Raw genomic sequence first — 15455 nt, forward strand, 5'->3', positions numbered from 1 at the left:
AGAATTTAGAAGGAGTGAGGGTCAACGTTGGAGTGAGGATAAAAGTCAGGTTCTGGTCAGTTCAGGGTCCCGGTCCAGGTTGGGACTTTCCTGGTTGGCCTTGTCCAGGGTTGTGCAGATGTGAGCTCTGGCTTTTGTTACTCTTGTTGTGGGCAGGAACCAGGGGTGGGGGCCGGGCAGCCAGGGCCTCGGTCTCCCCGTGATGGTAGCCCAGTCCTTCCCCTCCCTGGGCCCTGTTTGCTGTCCATAAGAACAATCGCTGTGCAAGACCACTGTTCTGCCATCCAGGGAAGGAGGGGAAAAGCAGGCAAGAGGTACAGCTGGGACCCTGGGACCCTGGTGCTGTGGAGGTCCCCATGTCTCAACCCCTTCCAGGTGTGGTGCTTGGTGCACGTGAAGAGAAGGGCTTGGTTTGACTGCAGAATGGGGCTCAAACAACTAAGTACATTATTCATGACTCACCTGAGGCTGGGGGCTACATCCTGGCCCCCTCCACATCCTGCTGTGATTTGAAACAAACGTTCATTCCACGAGGCAGGGCAGGGGGAGAGCATGGCAGGGCTCCAAACCCATGGGAGTAAGACCTGCTGGCCCCCCTGTGTTGGGAAGGGTCCAGTGTCTGGGGACACCTTGGGTGAAGGCTGCTGGTGGCTGGGGATAGATGAGTCCTGTCCTGGCTTTTCCCTTGGACAGGGACACCTTCCCTTGTTCTGTTGGCAGGAAAGACCGGCTGCTGATCCCACAGGGTGGCGGCCTGGAGCTGCAGCGGCTGTGTCCAGTGCATGGGGAGCTCTGGGTCTGTGTGTGGGGAAGGGGTGAGGACCTTCGAGAAGAGGCTAGCAGTCCTGCTATCTCCTATGCAGTCCTTGAACTGTCACTCCCAGGTCTGCCTTCAGAGGCAAGTGCTCTCCCCCCACCCTTAGCTGTTGCAGTCCTTGTGAGTAGTGCGGGGGTCGGGGAGACCCACCAAAAAGGAGTGACCTCAGTCTCAGGGAGCCACTGCTTCATACAAAGGGATGCTGGTCATGCGGCCACACCAGGCTCAGTTTCAGAAACCAAAAGAACATGAGAGAGACCAAGTACAAACCATCAGTTGGTACACCTTCTGTAAACGGTGCAGACCAGTGGTTGCAGGTTGCCTCTGGACTGTCCCAGACACCAGCGTAGGACCCTATTAATCACTAATTCATGCATTTCATTCAGGTTTGGCCAAGGGTCCGTACCAGGCTGCAGGCATCCCCAGGGATAAGCAGAGGTGACAACAGATGAGTGGAGAGGAGCCGTGTACTCACACAGTGAACCTTGCCAATGCCTCCGAGGAAAGGTGACCTCGGTGACTGGGGAGCTGTTTGCGTCCCATGGGTCCCGTCCTGCATGGGGTCCTGCTCACTGCTGGAGAAAGAGTCCAGAAGACACTCGCCGTCTGTGTGGTCAGGGCAGGACGGGAGGGCTGTGTCTTGGCAGATGGCACTGTGGGACTGGACCTTGAGGAATGAAGTTGCCAGATGGACGGATGGCCTGCCCAGCGAGAGGGAAAGGCAGGGACAAGGGCTGGGAAGTGGGGAAGGGCCTGGCTTTTCCAGAATGTGGAGGATTGGGAACGAGTCAAGGAGAGGTCAGGTAAACCCAAAGTGAGAAAGGATTGCAAAACCAGTGGGGGCCTTTCCCCACATTTCCTGATTTTCAGCCTCCCGCGATGTCGTCCTCTGTCCCGGTGATGGTTGTCAAACACCCACCAGTTCTTTCTCCCTCTTGCCATCAAGACATGGAGGCAACAACCCCTCGCCTTCAACCTTGGCCTTTGACAACGCAGTGGGATGGCCGGGCCACCGGCCTGCTGAGGCTGGGTTCCAAAAGCCCCCAAGCCCTCTGCGTGTTCTCCTGGACACTCGTGCTGGGAGGATTTCACCACTGAGTGAGAAGTTGGCCACCCCGAGCAGCCGTGTGGGGAGACCATGTGGGCACACCAGAGAGAGAGAGAGAGAGAGAGAGAGATGGATGCGTGGCAGAGCCAGCTCATGTGGGATCCAGTTGCTTGGGTCTCCCTGCCCAGACCCTGAGCATGTGAACGAGAACACTTTTGGGGTGACTGCAGCCTTGGCCACCGTCTGACTGGAACCTCAGGAGATGCCCCCCACCCCCGAACAACAGCCGCCTAGCCGAGCCAGGCAACCCCAGATTTGGGGGCAAACCACATAAACGCTTGTGTTTCAAGCCACTGTTTGGGGGTATCTTTTGGATGCAGCAACAGATACATAGAACCGTCCTTTCTCCATTACCTACTACCCACCTTTCGTTACAAACACTTATATGCTTCCTTTTTAAAACCGGAATTTATTAAGATGGGAAGCTTCATATCCCCATTGTATGTGGAAGTCCATCGTCGATGGCAATAAGTGGAAGACAATTGGAGAAAGCAGCACAGGAAACGAGCGACGTGATCAGTGTCTGCGTAGGGACAGCCCCCGGGGTGGGGCTGAGCCCGGCTGGTGGCTTCCCAGCACTCACAGAACCTGTTCCCGAGCCCCCTTCTAAGCCCCGCCACCCGCTGAGATGCACCCCTTTCTCCGAGTTCTGGGTTCCTGCCCCATGGGGCCCATCTTCCAAGCCTCTTAAGTTTCAGTATTTTTAGCCTCTTTCCTTTCTTCCTCCAGCCCTAGGGAGAGGGGCTGCTTTCTGTAATTCTTTTTTTTTTTTTTTAAAGATTTTATTTATTTATTCATGAGAGACAGAGAGAGAGAGAGAGAGGCAGAGGGAGAAGCAGGCTCCCAAGGAGCAGGGAGCCCGATGCAGGGCTCGATCCCAGGATGCTGTGATCATGACCTGAGCCGAAGGCAGACGCTCAACCATCTGAGCCACCCAGGCGCCCTGCTTTCTGTAATTCTTTTGAGAATTCTTGTTTTGCCTTTTCAGTTCTTCAGTTGCTGGGTGTGGTAGGCAGCATCATTGTTGCCCCAAAATAGCCATGACCTAATCCCCAGAGCCTGTGAATTAGTCACCTTACTGGCCAAAGGGACTCTGTAGATGTGATTAAGGTCTTGCAATAAGGAGATTATCCTGGATTACCTGGGTGGGCCCAATCTAATCACAAGTGTTCTTAAAAGTGGAAGACAGCAGAAAATCAGAGGACGGAAAACCTCTAGAAGCTGCAAGAGGCGAAGAAATGGGTTCTGCCCTAGAGAGCTTCCAGGAAGGAGCACCGCCCAATGAGAGCTATGTCAGATTTCTAACCTCCAGAACTGAAAGATAATGAATTTATGTTGTTTTCAGCCACTAAATTTGTGATAATTTGCTATAGCAGCAATAGAAAACACATAATATAACTGGCGGTCATCCTCCCCGGCCCTGGGGACGCACACTCCTTCCCACTCCCTCAAGTCCCAGCTGCTCCCTGTCACTCCAGATGGTGGGCAGACCCCCCCTTCTCCTGCCTCTACCTCTGGGGGCTGGCGGGCTGTGACTCTCAGCAAGTTCTTCCCTCCGCTGTCTCTGACCTTGTACTTCCGGTCACTGGCCCCTCGATGGCACAGAGTCCCCAGGATTCAAGGGTCCCAGGAAGCCAAGATTCTGTCCCCTCCTTGCTCGTGACATCTTCAGCTCATATATTCCCCCGTCATCGTGTAGGGCCTCCTCAAAGTGGAGACTTTTGGCTCTAAACCCCCTCCAGGCCCTTCTGGTCATGTGGACCCCACTCACTCAGGGCAGGTGACAAATCAGACCCCCTCCAGTTCTCTCGCTTGAAAGAGTGGTGTCACTTCTTCCAAGAACCTTCACAAAAATGAATACCAGATGAAAAGTTAGAAGATAAAAATAGAACTCTAAGAAAGTTAAAAGAAAAGACAGGAGAGTAAATGCACAAATTAGGATGTGAAAGACTACATACGTTATCTACGGACAAGCATCAACTCCTGTTGCTGATGCCTAAAGGTTCTTTGGGCAAAGTTAAAACAGTGGACAACCTAACCAGCTGTACCACCTATCAGAACATGGGTTAGAAAACCGATTCAGAAGTGGAGGGTAAAATGAAGTCCTCATGCATGTAAATAAATAATAGTTCGGTGTTGGTGAACAGAATATCCAAGATAGCCCTAAAGTTTCAGGAATTAATGACTGAGGCTGTGCTCCTGATATACTAGACAATATAGAAAAAACCTGTGTTGATTGAGAAAAGAATTACAAATTTAGCTTTGAACCACTATCTCTCTAAAAAAAAAAAGGTGATTTATTTTCATGCATCTGTTACTCATCTATGTGAAAGCTGGAAAGTAAATCTTTGCAGTGTTTATTGACTCTAGGATCTTCTACCTTTCAGGGTGTTCTTATCAGGCCTGGGAGGAATAATAATATAGCGCCTGGGGGCAAAGAGGCAGCCTAGTAGCTTGGCACTGAAGGCCAAGATAGAAAGGATCTCCATGGCCATGTTGACCTTCTCCTTGGTGCTGTGATGGACAGGGAGGGAGGTCACCCAGGCACTGCAGGAGAGCAGCATGCTTGAACTTGGCTTCATCGAAGCCCCAGTGATGCTCCCCAGGGCCAAGGATCCCAAGTATCCTTGGATATAGTAGAAGGCAGTGGCAGAGCCCTCACTGCATCCAGTGATGATGTGTGTAGATGCAGAGTGTGTGTTCATTTCAATGAAAGGAGGAAGAGGTCCCAACCGGATTCTACAGATAGTGACTTGGATCGCGGTGCAGATGGGAATGACAGTTAGGTGCTCCTGATAACAGTCCTGCTTCATCCTCCTCCTTGGCACAGTTGTCTTGAAAGCCAAAAACCACAGTGATGATTTTAGCCAAAACAGTGGAAGTAGCCACAGCGAACACAAATGCAAGTGTCATTTGTTGAAGTAGGTAGGTGCCTTTGTTGGGAGGGCCAATAAAGAAGAAGGAACAGGGGAAGCACAGGAAAAGGGAGGTGAGCCAGATATAGCTGAGAGTTGGCTGTTGGCCTTGACAAAGGGGATGTCTTGGTGCTTCACAGAGACCCCGAGGACCACAGCCATGGGGACCGAGAAGCATAGATTTGTGCAGGCTGGACCCATCCCAGTGGGTCTTGATAAGTCAGGAAGGTCGGTTTCTTTGGGAGACAGTGATCTTGATATGGGTTTGAGTACTGATGATATGGTATGAAATTTGTCCCTGATTTTCGTTGAAGTGATCAGTGGTACTACCTCGCCTCTGGAAGATACTCAGGGCAGCTCAGCTCATGGACCTGGCTGGTCTGGATGATGGATTCTCCCTAGACTTCCTCCTTGCATGCTAAGGGGGAGGCTGCAGTTGCTACAGCATTCCACCAAACCCGGATTCTTCCCTCGGGCCAAGAGGAGCAGTCAATACAGAAACTAAAGGAGAAAGCTTTCTAGGTAGAAATCTCTGGGATTTGTTCCACTGGTTGGATCTAGGACCCTGGAGAACGTGGCTGTGGTCAATCCTGCAGATTGGTTTCTTCCTGTGGCTTGAAGTCCTGCTCATAGTTGGCGTAGTTGTTGTATTAATCAAACTAAATGAATTTGGCTAGCGTGTCAGTCAGATGAATTGGGTCAAGAATGAATTCTTCTAAATCCTGTGCAAGAGTCTTTCCAGAAAACCATACCATCTTCTCCTCTGTTTTACTTTCCTCAGTTTTTTTTTTTTTTAGATTTAATTTGTTTATTTGACAGACACGGCAAGAGAGGGAACACAAGCAGGGGGAGTGGGAGAGGGAGAAGCAGGTTTCCCGCCGAGCAGGGAGCTGGACCTGAGCCGAAGGCAGACGCTTAACGACTGAGCCACTCAGGCGCCCTGACTTTCCTCAGTTTTGTCCTCTGCCTTCTTCATATCCTTCCCTCTTCTTGTCTCAAGTTCTATCTACGTAGACTCAGGAGCTGTCCTGCAAGACAGCCTTCTGGGGCTGATAGGATCTGAATGGGGCCACTGTAGTGACCACGGGCATGGACCACCCATCACTAAAGCCTCTCAAGGTATAAGTGTACAGTTATGTTTATTATTAACTACAGGCAGAGGAGCTTCAGAGCACAGGTGGAAAGGTTGTGGGAAGTTTCCAGAAGCACCATACCCTTGTAATGCCCTTCACTTTAGAGGCCAAATGGAAACACTGGGACAATTATGAAATCCTGAAAACTTCCTGGTCAGGAATTGGTCTTGTAAAAGGGGGAGGCATCTGAAGCTTAGCAACTGACGTCAGCCTGTTTTATGTTGACTGACTTAGACCAGCTGAGCTAGCTGTCTGCTAAAAGGGGGAGGAAGTAAGCCTCGAGTGACATCAGCCCTGCTTTGAATGGGGTGTTATTTAAGACTTTGTCATCAGGCGCCTGGGTGGCTCAGTCGGTTAAGCGACTGCCTTCGGCTCAGGTCATGATCCTGGAGTCCCGGGATCGAGTCCCGCATCGGGCTCTCTGCTCAGCGGGGAGTCTGCTTCTCCCTCTGACCCTCCTCCCTCTCGTGCTCTCTGTCTCTCATTCTCTCTCGCAAATAAATAAATAAAATCTTTAAAAAAAAAAAAAAGACTTTGTCATCATGCAGTGTGCTTGTGCTATAGGCAAACACTCCATTCATTCATCCAACAGATAAGTTTTGTGTCTCATAACATATTATGAGAGTTGCTCCAGACCCTAGGGCTGTACCGGATGCCAAGGCAGCCAAAGTTTCTGCCTTCGCGTTCGGCCTCTGAACCCACCCTTCACCCTGAGATGGGTCCTAGCCCTTCCTGGTCCTGCGCTAACTTATCTACCCTTTCCCCACAGCCAGACTATGTCCCTGGAACCACCCTTCACAGTCTTCTTCCATCTAATTTCTCAAATTCTCCCAAAGCTGGCCTCCAGCCCAGCAGGTGCTTTATCCTGGTGACTCTTTCATACATTAGAGAGGAGGAGGCCGTGTGGGCTCACCTCCAGGGAGTCAAGTTTTCCAAAAGGCAGCAGTTAGGACTATTCAGATCTCTGAGAGGACACCGCGCCAAAGGGGCAGAATGAAACCAATGGGCTTCAAGGCCTGAGTCATCCTCTAAGGCTCTTTTTGACCTTGAACAAACGAATCCTATGTGATACATCTGTTGTTTTCCAGGAACAAAAGCAGGTTCCATCGAAACATGTTTTCTGGAAGAGAATTCCAGTAGAGCTTTAAAAATGACAAGTTACATCCATACAGGTGGATGTGAAAATTCGACTTTATGTATCAGTCCTACGAGAGTAATTTTCATTCTGCTTGTATTTACGTGCGTTACAAAAAAGCATCTAAAACACTTGTAACCAAAACATACCAATCAATAAAAATCTCTTCAGTACAGATTCAGCCTAAGAATAGGATAGAGCCCAACAAGTTAGCAGTTGGATGTATTTCAAAAGATAGACATTTTGGGGCGCTTGGGTGGCTCAGTCGATTAAGCAGCAGATTCTTGATTTTGGCTCAGGTCATGGTCTCAGGGTCCTGGGATCAAGCCCCATGTTGGGCTCCATGCTCAGCAGGGAGTCTGCTGGAGGACTCTCTCTCTCCCTCTCCCTCTCCCTCTGCCCCTCCCCAAACTCGTGGATGTACTTGTGCACGCATGTGCTCTGTCAAACAAATAAATCTTAAAAAAAAAAAAAAGGCATCTCTTTTTGATACTCAGAGACAGGATACTTACAAATGGTTTCACCTGTCAGCACACCCGTAGTAAAACCCTCCCCATGGAAGTGGGGTCTCCAAAGCCAAAACTCTTCTTCCCACTCATCATACCTTTGGCCGTGAGTTCATCATTCTCTCTGATGGGTCATACGCATTGCACTGGAGACCAGCATGGGACCAGCCAAGATTCCTGTCAGCTCTCTATTCCCCATTTAGAAGACCAAACAGACATCAAAACAGGCCCTGAGATATCTATTTTTACTCTCTAAACAGTGTCCTGAGGAGGTAACGTTCTAGACTCTCTGGGCAGTGACTTGGGAATAGAATTCCTTCTCCATACTACACTCCATTTTAAAAGTACTACATCATACCAAGTTTCTTGAGTGACCTACAACCCACCAAGCCAGCTCCCTTGCACCTTTCTGGAGTAAGCCATCGTTCACAGAAACGAGGTGACAACTGCCCGGAGGAAGGGAAGATGGGGGACTCTGAGCTTCTCTTATAGATTAAGCAGCCTAAAGATGATACATTTTCATTGCTTTAAAATTACCATCACCCTTGAACGAGCGTGTAGTCTAAACCTTGTAAACTTTAGGAGGTGGCACCGACAGTTTGAAGATGCACCTGGCAGATTTGTGAGTGGCCTAGAGGGGCGGTTTAAGGGAAGGGACGGAGTTGGGGTGACAGGGTTTAGTGTGAGTATCTGGGTGGGCAGGGCACCGGTTACAGAGGGAATGAGATCGGGGGTTGGTGGAAGTTGGAGGTGCGTATGGAGAAACTTTCTGGAAATATCTCCTTAGAAGAAAAAATGCTTTGATCTTAAAAGTCTCAATGTAGGGGCAGCCTTTAAGTGCACTCACTGGACGGCCTTTGGTGACTCTGAAGATTTTCACTCGTAAAAGCTTAGCAATCTTTTCAGTTGTTTACCCATGACTGTCACCGTCCGTTTGCCTCTCTTAACGTACCACGCGTCAGGTACCGTAATTCGTTATGAGGAACTGTGTTTGAAGATGACGAAGCTAAAGCTCAGACCTAAAACAACTAAGGTCACCTAGCTAGAAATATGCACAGTAAGTTCTCTTCCTGTGTTTTCACATTGTATGAAAAGTCAGCCCAATCCAGTAGATGCTTTGTGGCTTTAAAACAGCACCAGCTCCCTGGTCCTTGTGAAATGCCTGCTACCCAGAACCTTCTCCTGACCATCAGGGCCTTCCTCCAGGGAGGGCACAGTCCTGTGGACCCTCTGAGAAAAGTGAGTTTGAGAGTGATGTCATTGAAAAACCCTTGGAACCCTCCTGGAATATATTTATGGTGACTCTATTTCTTCACCAAACGTTTTGAACAGGATCAGATATCGGTAGCCCATTTGCAGTAGGGATTGCTCTGGAAAGCCCGTTCAATTCTAGAAAGCTTATTCAATTCCCCTGGTGATGGAACTGGGAGAGTCTGTTTGCAGGATTTAGTCCCTGGAGTGAGTGGACTCTGGGTAGTTTCCTCCCAGGGAATGACCCCTCATACCAGATGGCTCAGACTGACGCTTTCCCCTTGAGTTGCAGCTTGGCATTCTAGAACATTGTCCAAAACCCAGGGCCTCAGGTCCTGGCTGATGATTCAGGGGATGTGGGAGGCCTTGCTCTTAAAGAACAACTTCACTTCCTGATCAAGACCCTGAAATCCCCTTTAATCTATATGATTTGTGACTTTGGGAGTAAGAGAAATCAACTCCAGGCAGCTTAAAAGAAAGGAATTCATTCCATGAACCCAGCAGTCCCGAGGCCAGAAAACAGCCAGACTCCTGGAAGGGACCAGCACCAGACTGGAATGTCGCTCAGAACCTTGGAAGGCGCTTTTTTCCACCTCCTGTGCTTTTTCTCCTGGCGTCTGCTTCCCTGTTTCCTAGTGGTTAGACTTCTCTGCTTTCCAGTCATAGCAGGGGGCGGCCCCCAGATCGGTCAGGTTTCCATGGTGTTAGTTCAGATGCATGGAAGAGAACAGATTCTTTCTCGGTCCCACCCCACCCTCTGGGGAAATGTCTGCTGGGTCCGCACTGTGCTCTCTCCTGAACCAGAGTCAGGTCGGGGCTTGGTGGTTCAAACATGGCTGTCGTGGGGGGTGGGGGTGGGGGCGCAGATTTGGAGAGGAATAGCCAGAAAGTACGTCTTCTCCAAGTTTGGTCCTGAGCAGACTTTGCTCAGAACAGTGAGGGTGGGAGCGTTACTGGGCCCCAGCAAGGAGGTCCGTTGGGTCTGTGGGTGCTTGACATTTGGTCATAGTCCCCTTGGATCTATGGGAACTGTCATTAGTTTATACTCAGTACACTTTCCACTTTTTACTTGAGAAGCTGCTCCTTCTCCATTCCATGTAGGCCTGAGAGAAATCATATAGTATTTGTCCCTTTGTGGTTGGTTTATTATTATTATTATTACATTACTTTAAGTAGGCTCCATGCCCAGGGTCTAACTCACGACTCTGAGATCAAGACCTGAGCTGAGATCAAGAGTTGGACATTCAGGCGCCCTTATGGTTGGCTTATTTTACTCAGCATAATGTCCGATAAGTTTATTCATGTAGCCTGTGTCTGATACTCCTTCCTTTTTTAAGGTTGGATAATATTCCATTGTATGGATGCACCGCATTTTGCTTAATCATTCATCTGTTGATGGACACTTGAGTTGCCTCTCCCTTTTGGCTCTTGTGAATAATGCTGCTAGGAACATGGGTGTACAAGATCTTCAAGGTCTTGTTTTTGATTCTTTTGGGTGTATACACAGAAGTGGGATTGTGGAGCACCTGGGTGGTTCAATTGGTTAAGTGTCTGCCTTTGGCTCAGGTCATGGTCCCAGAGTCCTGGGATTGAGCCCCATGTTGGGCTCCCTGCTCAGTGGGGAGTCTGCTTCTCCCTCTCCCTCTACCTGCTGCTCCCCATGCTTATGCTCTCTCTCTCGCTCTCACTCTCTCAAATAAATAAATAAATAAATAAATAAATAAATAAATAAATAAAAATCTTAAAAAAAAAAGAAGTGGGATTGCTGGATCATATGGTAATTCTACATTTAATTTTTTGAAGAACCACCATACTGTTTTCCACAGTAACTGCATGCACTATTTTATATTCCCTCTAGCAGTTCAGAAGTATTTCAGTTTCTCCACATCCTCACCAACACATTTTATTTTCTGTTTTTTTTTGTTTTTGTTTTTGTATAGTTGTATTCTTTTGAGTGTGAAGTGGTATCTCATTGTGGTTTTATTTTGCATTCCCCTCATGATCAGTGATGTTGAGCATTTTCACATGTACTTATTGGCCATTTGTGTATCTTCTTTGGAGATTTCTATTGGATTTCTACTTGAATATGCCTACTCACGTCCATTACCCGTTTTTGAACTGGGTGGGGTTTTTTTGTTGTTGAGTTATAGTTGTTTGTATATTCTGGATATTAGCTCTTTATCACATATATGATTTGCAAATGTTTTCTCCCATTCCATGGGTTGCCTCTTCACTCTATTGATTGCGTCCTTTGATGTACAGAAGTTTTAAATTTTGATGTAGTGCAATTTATCTATCTTTCTTTTGTTGTCTGTGCTTTTATAGTAATATCTAAGAAATCATTGCCAAATCCAATGTCATAAAGCTTCCCCCCCATGTTTTCTTCTAAGAGTTTTATTGTCCAGCCCTTATGTTTAATTCTTTGATCCATTTTGAGTTAATTTTTGTATATGGTGTGAAGTAAGGGTCCAATTTCATTCTTTTGTGTGAGGAGATCCAGTTTTCCCAGCACCATTTATTGAAAAGACTCTCCTTTCCCCCCTTGAATGGTCTTGGCACCCTTGTCAAAATCATCTGACTATGTATGTGAGAGTTTATTTCTGGGCTCTCTATCCTATTCCTTTGGCCTATATGTCTCTCTTTATGCCAGTAATACACTGTTTTGATTACTTTAGCTTTGTAAAAAGTTTTGAAATCAGGAAGTGTGAGTCTTCCAACTTTTTTCTTCATCTTCAAGATTGTTTTGGTTATTTGGAATTCCTTGAGATACCATATGAATTTTAGGAAAGACTCTTCTATTTCTATAAAAATCACCATTGGGATTTTTATAGGATTGCACTGACTCTGTCATTTTTTGGGGGGGCTGTATTGACATCTTAACAATACTGAGTCTTCCAGCCCATGAATACAGAATGTCTCTCCATCAGTTTGTGCCTTCTTTACTTTCTTTCAGCAACGTTTTGTAGTTTGCAATGCACGAGTCTTTTGCCTTTTTGGTTAAACTCATTTCTATGTATTTTATTCTTTTTGATGCAAATGCAAATGGAACTGTTTTCACAATCTTTTTCAGACTGTTCATTGTTGGTGTACTAGAAATGCAACTGATTTTTGCACATTGATTTTGTATCCTGCAACTTTTCTGATTTCCTTTATTAGTAGTTCTAACATTTCTTTTGTGTGTGTTTGTGGAACCTTTTAGGTTATCTGTATATGAAGTTATATCATCTGTGAACAGAGATAAGCCTTTTGTTTCTTTTTCTTGCCTAATTGCTCTGGCTAGACTCAGTACTATGTTGAATAGAAGTGGTGAAAGTGGACATCCTCTCCTTTCAGGACTCCACTGACACAAAGTTTAGATCTTTTGTTATTGTCCCACAGGTCCTGAGACTCTGTTCCTTTTTTTTTTTTTTTAAGAAAATTATTGGGGCATCTGGCCAGCTCAGTTGGTAGAGTGTGCGACTCTTGATCTTGGAGTCATGACTTTGAGCTCCATGCTGGACATAGAGATTACTTAAAAAGAAAAAAAAAGAAAATTACTTTCTCCTTGTTGTCCAAGTTAGGTAATTTTATTAACTTTCTTCAAGCTTGCTAATCCTTCCCTCTGTATTTTCCACTTGCTGTTGAGCTCATCCAGTATTATTTTTGTTTTGTATCTTTCATTTTAGGTATTGTATCTTTAATTTCTAAAATTTCCATTTGGTTCTTTTTTTTTATATTTTTCATGTTTTCGCTGAGATTTGTTTACTTCTCCCATTTGCTTAAAGAGTGCTTGTGAGTCGGCCCTCAACGAGGAGGCAGGCCACCTGCTCTTAGAGAACTAGGAGGAGTACCCGGCCTGTGCCCGCCTGCTCACCGAGATCCACAGGGGCGCCGGTGGGCCCAGCAGTGGGAGCGCGGAGGCCAGCAGGGCCCTGGCCAGTGGGGGTGAGGCCCCCTCCCTGACCCCATGGGCCCGGGAGGGGCCAAATGTCCCATGGCCAAGAAGCATGCAGGTGAGCGGGGTAAGAAGCTGGCGGCCAAGAAAAAGACGGACAAGAAGCGGGCACTGTGGCGACTGTACTGTAGTGGGTTTTTCTCCCAGCTCTACCCCCTCCCCCTGGCCCTGACCCCCAACCCCCAACCCCCAATGCTGTCTCTAAGTTACTTAAATTATGGCTGGGGTGGGGGGAGGGCGCGGGGGCACCGGGACCTGGATTTGTTTTTCTAAATAAAGTTGGAAAAGCCAAAAAAAAAAAAAAAAAAAGAGTGCTTGTAATTGCTTGTTGGAGCATTTATATAACAGCTTCAAAATCCTTGTCAGATAATTCCAACATCTGCGTCATCTCAGTACTGCTATCTGCTGATTATCCTTTCTCGTCTGAGTTGAGATTTTCTCGGCTCTTGTTATGCGTAATTTTGGATTATATCCTGGGCATTCTGAGTACAAGGTTATGAGATGCTCCTCTTTCTACATATCTATTTTAGCAGGCAGTCAACTATTTATATTAAGAACGCATGTCCTGGCCCACTTTTGTGGGCTATGTTTTAAATGTCAATTACTTTTCAAAGCCTTTGCAGTGCTTTTGTGGTCTGATGCTCATGAGCTACCCAGAGGCCAGCCTGAAGCCTGGGCATGATTCCACACCATCATTGAGCTCTCAAAGCTTTTGCTGTGTTGATCCTGGTCAGTTTGATAAATGGGATGTGTCCAGGACTGGATGCTTAAAGCATCCCATTCTGCTATGAATTTGTGTCCTCTCCTCCTCCCCACGCCCCCCAAATTCATATGTTGAAGCCCTAACCCCTCCTTTGGTTTTTGGAGAGGAGACCCTTGGGAGGTAATTAGATTTGGATAAGATCAGGAAGGTGAGGCCCTCATGATGAGATCACTGTCCTTATAAGAAGAGGCCCCAGGGCGCCTGGGTGGCTCAGTTGGTTGAGCGACTGCCTTCGGCTCAGGTCATGATCCTGGAGTCCCGGGATCGAGTCCCGCATCGGGCTCCCTGCTCGGCAGGGAGTCTGCTTCTCCCTCTGACCCTCCCCTCTCTCATGTGCTCTCTCTCTCTCTTTCATTCTCTCTCTCAAATAAATAAATAAAATCTTAAAAAAAAAAAAAAGAAGAGGCCCCAGAGAGCACTCCCCCACCCCTACCCCATGCCGTGTGAGGACGCTGTAAGAAGGTGGCAGTCTGCAAGGCAGGAAAGAGCCCTCACCAGAACTGACATGCTGGTGCTTTGATCTTTGACTTCCAGCCTCCAGCCTCCAGCCTCCAGGACGATGAGAAAATGGCCCTCATGCTTCTCTCCCCCTTTCTTTCCACTCCCTGCTGCCAGGGCACCGAGGCCTTCTTGCCTCTCGGGAGGCGTCTGCAGAAGCTCCTGGCTGGCTTCCCCACCTCTCTCCTCCTACCTTTCGGTATGGGGTAACCCTCCAGAACCCAGGCCACTGCGGCCCTCCCCTGCCAACACCCTTCAGTGGCTTCCTGTGCCCTTGGGAGAAGCTCCAAGTGTCCCAGCCCAAGAGGCCCTGGGGGGTGATTTCTGCAGACTCAGCCTTCTCCTCACTCCCAATTTTGCATTGCTGAATGTATTCCCTCAGGGCCACCAGGACCCACCAGCCCCGAATCTCACCTTCACCTGGGTCACATTTCCTTTACTAGCCTGTTCTTAAGAAGCCCTCCCTAGACCAGGATGGTGGGGCAGCTTTGCCTGCCATGGCTCCCAGTGTGGTTCATGATGGCAGGCCTTTGCCTCTGAGCGTCCCTCGCCCACAAGCCCTGACCGCTATTCTTCCTCTGTTTAATTCCTATTTTCCTCCTACTCAAAAGAAATGCCTCTTCCGTCACAATGTTGTCGCCTGAACCCAGCTGGAATTTGTAGTTTATTAGTTGACTTGAATCCCACGTTGAATGAGAGACCGTGGTGGGAGGAAGGGTTCTGAGCCTTGTTTGCTGGATCAGGTGAGCATGGGACCTGGGGAAATGCTCTCCCAACGCTTCTCGCTTTCTGGTGGCTCCCATTGCCTTGAGGAAGGCTTCTGGGCTCCCTGGGGATGTGGATGGAAGCACTGTCCCGCACACCAGGGCCCTTAGAGCACTAGATCGCCACACTGGCTGCTCTCCAGAACTGCCCCCGCCTTGCTGCCTATGTGTCCTGGTGACATTGCTCTCGAGTGTGTACAGCATAGAGCCTTCAGATACTTTCCAACATGGTCTCTCGGAGCCCTTGCCCTGGCTGGAAACTGTTGCCAAGGCCCAGTTTCAGTTCGTGCTTTGGGAAGTAGCAACCCTCTACTGGGGACCCGAGAGACGGCTGGGGAGTGACCGTGACATTTCAAAGTCCAGAACGTAGATGGCAAACACTTTGTTGGGGTGGCCAGATACACTTTAGCTGAGCTGACAGACAGCTGGCCAGTGCAAGCGTGTGGGGATATAAAATAAAGCCATGAAACACATAGCATGCACGTCCGTGGTGACCAGGCAACCGAGCTTTATTAAAATTATCCTGATCTGATCGAACAGTTCCAGGCAACCATGCTTTGAGGAAGCCAATTAAATTCACATGAAGGAGAAATAACATTAGATCAATTTCTTGGCAAAACCTTATTTTTAC

General features: G+C 48.0%; 1 protein-coding gene across 10 annotated transcripts in view; it reads left to right on the top strand.

Annotated features, from left to right (window-relative positions):
* ALS2CL (ALS2 C-terminal like) overlaps positions 1 to 6503 on the top strand; it is a 33524-nt gene extending 27021 nt beyond the window's left edge. For all 10 annotated transcript variants that reach the window (XM_064596971.1, XM_064596976.1, XM_064596964.1 and 7 more), the window contains one exon: positions 1204 to 6503. The gene's annotated coding sequence lies outside the window, so the exon portion shown is untranslated. The remainder of the gene's footprint in view (positions 1 to 1203) is intronic.
* The last annotated feature ends 8952 nt before the right edge of the window (positions 6504 to 15455 follow it).

This window comes from Mirounga angustirostris, unplaced genomic scaffold, assembly GCF_029215605.1.
Source record: "Mirounga angustirostris isolate CCGP_5_RB_7025 unplaced genomic scaffold, mMirAng1.0.hap1 SCAF_1, whole genome shotgun sequence".
NCBI classification, from domain to species: domain Eukaryota; kingdom Metazoa; phylum Chordata; class Mammalia; order Carnivora; family Phocidae; genus Mirounga; species Mirounga angustirostris.